Source organism: Crocodylus porosus, unplaced genomic scaffold (genome assembly GCF_001723895.1).
Source record: "Crocodylus porosus isolate Cpor-Errol unplaced genomic scaffold, CroPor_comp1, whole genome shotgun sequence".
In the NCBI taxonomy this organism is placed as follows: domain Eukaryota; kingdom Metazoa; phylum Chordata; order Crocodylia; family Crocodylidae; genus Crocodylus; species Crocodylus porosus.
In genome coordinates this window covers 93,429,529-93,436,856 of record NW_017728943.1, presented here as the reverse complement: position 1 = coordinate 93,436,856, position 7,328 = coordinate 93,429,529, and the positions used below count along the sequence as shown (strand labels likewise).

The following is a 7,328-nucleotide window of genomic DNA, read 5'->3' as shown; positions in this document are numbered from 1 at the left end:
GATGGAGGTGAGACTGACTGGCCTATAGTTACCCGGGTCCTCCTTCCTCCCCTTCTTGAAAATGGGAACCACATTGGCCCTTTTCCAGTCCTCCGGGACTTGACCCGTGCGCCACGAGCGTTCAAATATTCCCGCCAGTGGCTCTGCATTTTGTCATTTTCCATTGTGTCATATGCTCTGGACAATGTATCTTCAATAAATAGATGTTCTCATGGCATGTACTGTATGTCTAGGTTCTACATTTGTAGTTGAAAGAAAAGTACCTCTAATTTGGGTGGCATGTCTGATAACCCTTTCTTTGCTATGGTTACCAAAGGTTTATGATCAGTTTCAGCTATCACAGGCTTCCCGTAGGTGAATATATGGAACTCCTTACAGCCATATACCAAAGCTAAACTTTCTTTCTCAATTTGTGCATATAGACACTCAGACTTAGAGAGTGCCCTAGATGCATATGCTGTAGGCCTGTGTAGAACAGCACCATTTCATTTTGACTTCCATTTCACTGTTTTGAAGGGATAGTGTTTTGTTTCGCTGTTTCAACACGTTTCAATGTTTCACCCATAGGCTATAATGGGGAATCACAAACATGCCTATAACTTTGTCATTTTTTGCTTGATTCAAATGAAAACAGCAGGAAAGGTAGCCCCTCCTGAGTCCACAAAGCCTGGTAAGTTTCAAGGAGTTAGGTATAGGGGTTTATGGGATACCTCACTTTAAATTGTTCAGAGCACAGCTCATTTCTAAATGTGAAGGCACAGGAGGGTGAAAACATCAGACATGGTAGCCCCTGCTGAGGCCATGAAGCTTTTCCAAGTTTCAAGGAGATAGGTGGAGGGATTTCTGGGAAACTGCACCTCAAGCTGCTGACAAGCAAAACTCATGTCATGTGTGTTAAGGTGGAGTGGGGTGTGAAACAGCAGATGTGCTAGTAACAGCTATGTACCAGAATGCGTGCACACTGAAAATCTATCAAAGACAAGAACACCCAACTACCTGTCTCCATCATCTCAGGCCTGATCCTCAAAGGGAATTTACAAACTGCTTTGAGCCTATCAACTTCACTTCATAAACCTCCTGGATCATGGCCCCCATGATCTTCCTTGCTGTGTGGGACTTGTCCATCACCTCAGCTTGAAGGTTTTCTTAATTCTATCTTGCATTCAATTGACAGTTTCCCTGTACCTTGAAACACATCATAAAACTGTTCTTCTATGTTCTTGCTTTCTAGTCCCTCAATGGCATCTATTCTCTTAATCAACCCTAGAGTTTTACATATTCACAACCCAATAATTGATATTTGCATTCCTGGGACTGTTACAAACTGAATGTTTACTATATCATCCTTGTATCTAACGTGCAGTGCACAAACACTCTTGAATGCAATCATGTGCCCATTCTGTGCTCTAAGTCTCACTTTCTTATTTTCATAGTACACAGGTTTAGTTCTCATTTTTTTAATAATGTGTTTTGGTATTACTTTGACCTGTGCCCCTGTATCTAATTTAAAAGTCACCATTAGTTCATTGGTGTCCAGGGTGATTGTCCAATCCTCAGAAGAATTAACTGTCTTGCATTGCGCCAATGAGGGATTCTTCCTTTTCCTCATTGCACAGAGGGATGTACCTGCTGTTTCTTTTGTGTTGCATCCTGTTCCTTTCTACAAACTCTTACGAAGTGATTGAATCTTGTGCATCTGTTGCAGCAGTTACCAAATGCAGGGCATAGCATGGATTTGTGGTACCCCCCTTCCCCCCCACCTCCGAGCATCTGCAGCTGACCATTGTATTTTAAACAATTTTCTTTGGCCTCAGCTTGCCTGCTTCATAGTGAGGTCCTCCTTTCTGTATTGTGTATGTGTTGCCTTAAGTTTTTGCAGTCTTGTAATCCTATCTAGTTCAATTGTTCTGTTTTTTAATCCACCTTCTGCAGCTTGGCATTTGTTATTTCAGCCACTTAGCACATTTTAACTGCCTTTTCCAAATTAAGTTCAGGATCTTCTGGTAGTCTTTTCCTGAGGTTTGTATTCCTTATACACAATACTATTTAGTCTCTAATCACAGACTCTTTTAGGCCTCCAAAGTTGCATGTCTGACTCAGCAATCTGAGGTCTTCGACAAATTTCTCTATTGTGTCTCATTCTTTCTGCCAACTCATGTGTAGATTATACCATTCTAAGGTTTCATTTTGTTTGACTATACAATATTCCTAAAACTTTTTATTTCTGTTATAGATTTTCTGTTCTGCTTCTGACAGTTGTAGACTATTATAGAGACAAAGCTTCTGGGCCTGCTATATTTAAACAAAATAGTTACTTTAAATTAATCTTCCTTCTCTGTAGCTCCACTAGCTGTCAGATATATGGTGAAGCTCTGCTTAAATTTCTTCCAGTTTTCTCCTGCATTACTGGACAGCTTTAGCCCCTCTGGAATTCTGAGATGCTCCGTTTTTTGTCTGTCTTCATACCCTACTCTGGGTACCATGTGTTGTTATCAAAAGACCAAGAAGGTAAACTTTATAGAAGTTGTTTATTTATAAACAAGCTTGTTTATTCAGAAAGCAGAACCTTGCCTACAGATCTGCTTTTCCATCCTGCAATTCCTGGGCCAATGTAACAACTTATACATAACACTCTTAAAGGTCTTCAGACAGACATGATAGAGATGTGATGCACTGTAGGCAGTGCTTAGTCATGTGTTTTGGTTATGCCTTATTGTCATTTCTTTTTGGAAAGAAATTCTAATTTGAGTTAACATAGTTTAAACACAGTACTGATACCTTTGGCATGTATGTGTATTCTTGGGTACATCCCTAAAGAATTCAAACTGAATTACACCTAGATTACACTCTTACACTGAGCTTTATTAGCCACATGCAAAATTATACGACTGCATTGGAAGAGTAGGACATCTCCAAAGAATGAAATCTGGTGCTATGAAATGGCACAACTGTTATCTCTGGAGAGAGCCCTATTTATCAGGCTTAACTGCTAAGGAAAGTTTACTGTTATTTGGAGAAAATTCTTAGATTACTTGGGTAATAAAAAAAATAGTCCTTGTATACTTTTCTTTTTCTATGCCTCCCTCTTACATCCTCTTTTTTTTCTTTTCATCTTTATTGTAACAGATGTATATAATGCATAGTTCATATATTGCTGATATGATATATATAAAAAAAAAATTTAAAAAAAAGAAGAAAATTCCTAAATTTAACATTTCCAATGTATACATACAAGCACACCTGGTATAGTCTGTACCAGACCTGGTACCTTTTTTCCTACCTCGTGACAGAAGGCTGTATTGGATATAGCCCCATACAAATATAGAAGAGGGTACAAGGAGCATTTGTGCTTATCCCAACTCTTGCTGTTCCTCCTCTGTTCAGGGAACTTTGAATGCAGTCATAGTTCTTGAACAGTTTTCTTTAGTGATCAGTGATGATGCATAGGGGGTGCACGTGCACCCCCTGACAGCCAGCTTTCCCCATTTAAGCGATGGGCAGGGGGGCAGGCAGGAGCACTAGTGTGGGGGCAACAGGAAAAGCACCGCTGGTACTTTCAAGCATGCCGCTGGCACTTTCAGGTCAGTGTGATTAGCCAGAAGTGATTGGCATGATTGGCTGTGGGGGGACATCCTCCCTCCCCCCAGTCACTGACTGGCTGCTGGCGGGGCAAGTGTCCCCCCAACTCGGGAGGCACCAGTCACCCGTGTTAGCCCCATATGAAGTAGGGCTGCATACAGAAATATAACACAATTCCAGTGTTACTTGAAACTGATGTAGGTAAGGTGGTGTCTGTAGAGAAGTTCACATTGGTGTAAGTATAGTTTGGATGCCTCTGTCTTAGGAGGTGCTGAGGTTAGAAGACTTAAGCCTATTACTGCTAGGACAAATATGCTTCTGCACTGTATTTTCCTTCTCTTCCCATGGCATACAGTCTAGTCCTTAAACTTTTTTTTTCTTGACTGTTATCCAAATGCATCATAAAGGCATCTGTTAAGATTTTTTTTTTTAGGGCTTGTGTTGCTGACTTAGGCTTTTAGCAACCAGTTTGGACAGGCCTTTATAAATTGATTTCAGTTACACATCCACACAGCTTATACATTTATTTTTATTTTTTTAACTATTTCAGATGATAGATTTCCTTGTCCTCAATCTTTCAGTGTATCCCTATCTGACAGTCAACAAAAGATGCAAGTGCGTGGTAATGAGTGCATAACTGCTGCATAGAATCATACCTTTTCTGTTCTTTGATTCCTACATGTCATAAGAAAAACCAACAGAAACCACTGTTATTTTGAGTCTGTGTATAGGGTTTTTGTTGTTGTTCAGGCGCTTTAAGGAACAATTCTTTTGTGACAATTTTTTTTGTAGCATTAATTTATCCCCCCCCCACTTTGTTGTAGCTGTCATCAGTGATAATGAGCTAAAGGCTGGCTTAAGCATAGAGACATCAACTTCACCATTAGACTTGGGGAGACAGGAAGGGGAGAGATTTGAACTGCAGATTTGAAAGTGCTGGAATAATTCTGAGCAGTGGCATCTATAAAAGGTAATAGAGCCACTAAATGTTTATTGATCAGACACTGACACAAGCTATCCTTAGATTCTGCAGACTGCTTGCCTCACCCATGTGTAAGCATTCTGCAGTTTAACAAAAGCAGAGGGAATGACTGCATAAGCAAGCAGGGATTCTGTTCCTGACATTAAATTCAGTCATGCTGAGCTTTTAGAGAAGTTAGCTTGCCATGTGTCTCCTTAGAAATGAAGTCTGCAGAAGAATAAAGAATAGCATGATTCAAAGGGTGGATTATTATTTTCTTTTCCTATTATATTCTTTCCTTATGCTACTTATTTGCAAGTAGCTGATTCTGAGCAGGATGAAGTGGAAACTCCAAAACTTCTCCAAGTTTGATCATGGTAAGAGATTTTATCAGCTGTGCTTATAAAATGTAATGCAGCATAGACAAGGGAGGCCAGAAATTGCCTTCTGAAATTAAGTTGTTCCGAACGAGATGATCGAATATAAAAATTCACATGTTTGTATAGGCTTGTAAGAAAGGCAAATGTGGAAAAATTTTCTGTTAACTTTTATGGTGGCTTACTATGTAGCAGCATTATTAAGTTTGGTACTAATCACTGAACTAAATAGCTGTTTCTTCAAAGGTTTTCAGTGACTATGTGAATGCCACTTAATTCACATGCTGTTTCTTTGAAAAAGACAGACCATTGAATTAACTATTAAGAAACTAAAGACAGAGGGGGCCAAGAAAATCAAATCTGGAAGCATCTTTAGTGACTGAGGAAATTCAATTGCTTAGTCAGCCTTTGAAAAGCATGGGGATGGAGAATAAACTTTTATCTTGTCCAGTGAAGGTGTGAAGCAATAAAAACCTAGACACTTACAAGGGCTGTTTCAGTCCCAGGTTCTTTTTTTCCATGTTTGGTATTCCACTGGGGAGTATAGAGTATTTTGATGTAATTACATATCTTGTTACATGCGAGCTTGATACAGCAGTTTCTCCAAATATGGCAAAAGTTCCCTGAGATGGTATGACATTTAAAATTGCTGTTTTGAGAAGAGCATAACTGTTTTGCCTGGCTGAAACTCATCACCCCATGTCACCTAGGCTGAATTATGAAAATGAAAGCATGTGATAGTATATGCTAAAAAATAATTCACATCCTGAGCCAGAAGCCTCTAACCAGGTCACATTATGTTAACTATAAAATACAGAAATGAATACAGAGATACTTCACATTGTATTACTCACTAAGAAAGCTCATTAATAATATAGTTTCCAGGTATACTGAGAATTTTTAATTCTCTTGCATCTTTTATAATTCAAAAATTCTTTTTTATTTTACAATTTATTTATTTATTGTTAACAACTTGTGCTATGTTTTAGGAAGTTTTACTTGAAATATCTTTAGGAGGCTTTTTCATATTTCTTTCCCTTTTTGCTTTCTTAAATAAACACCAAAATATCACCTGCTGTTGGACTCCAGGCTTATGCTTTATATCCATCTAATCCTCCCAGCCTAATCATTTTGTGTTCATATAACTGGGAAGAACTTCTAAGAAAAAATCAAGCCTCTTTCCTGCCATTGCTTAAATTATAGTTTACATGTAACCTAATGGTAATGAAAGCAGATCAGCCTGCCTGAGCCAAAAGTTTTTTGTTCTGGCTTCTCTCCTTGGGAGAGGGTGTTTCAGAAAATAACAGTTAGTTCAAAATAAAACCATGTGCAATGATTGAGAAACTACACAGCAGTGGGAAAGACTGGCAGCATAGTTGAATGCACCCATTTATTTATGACTATGTAGAAAAGAAAGATGGTCCAGTACATGATCATTGTACACAAAATGGTTTTATTTTGAAGTTTGCTGTTACTTTCTGAAGTGTGTGTGTCTTCTATTTTTCCTCTTTAGGTTTTTTGTTTGTTTTTTTTTATCTCAGTTTTGGAATTTTTTATTATGTTGTACAATGTTATCCTCCTGTTTTTCTTAATTACCTTACAGAGAAGAGCAATCCCTGACCCATGGTAAACAGAAGAACTCTTTCCCCACCTCCCTACAACAAGCTAGGGAACCTAACAGACTAGTGCACAAGATGAAAGAGTTTGTAGGTGGGGGTCTAATAAGTGAAAGAACCAGATTAGCCCAATCAGCTGGATGCAGATGTGCAGCAAGTTAGCAAATGAGACACATGACTAACAAAATCTCAGGAAAGAGGTGGGATCAAGCGTCAAGTTCAAATCTGGCTAGCCTAATACGATTTGAGGCTAAAAAATGATCCTTGTTTTGAACTTTTTATTTTATTTTATTTTTTGCATGCGTGTCAGTCTTTTGATTCCTTTCCCCATTCTGGAGAAGTCTAATGCATTCTATTTTCTTTCATAGAAACTAGAAGGGGATACCCTTTTTCTCTGTAAACTGATTCATTTGCTTTGTCTCTGATACTGTTACAGTTTTTAATAAGCTTCCATCATTGTTCTCTTGTCAGATTCATGTTCTTTTAGGCATCATATATATTGGCCGAGGGAAGATGTAATATCCAATTAGAAGTATGCAAAAGTTGTATTAATTCCCCCTGCCCCACATTAATTTTTAACATGTTTATGATGAACTGTAGGGAATTTTATAAGATTATAATATATCATTTACAATCTTAGACATTCAGATTAGCGAACTATGACAACCTGGTAAAGAAGCAGTTTCAAATTTAGTAATATAATACTAGCAAAAGATAAAAAGCAATAAACCACTATGATGTTGAATACTGAGAAATAAGCTCAAATATGTCATTTTATATATGAGTATATTTTTT

The 7,328-nt window shown here is 38.1% G+C and overlaps 1 protein-coding gene across 1 annotated transcript in view; it reads left to right on the top strand.

Moving 5' to 3' along the window:
• Positions 1–7,328, top strand: part of FMN2 (formin 2) — a 251,351-nt gene that overhangs the window by 45,718 nt on the left and 198,305 nt on the right.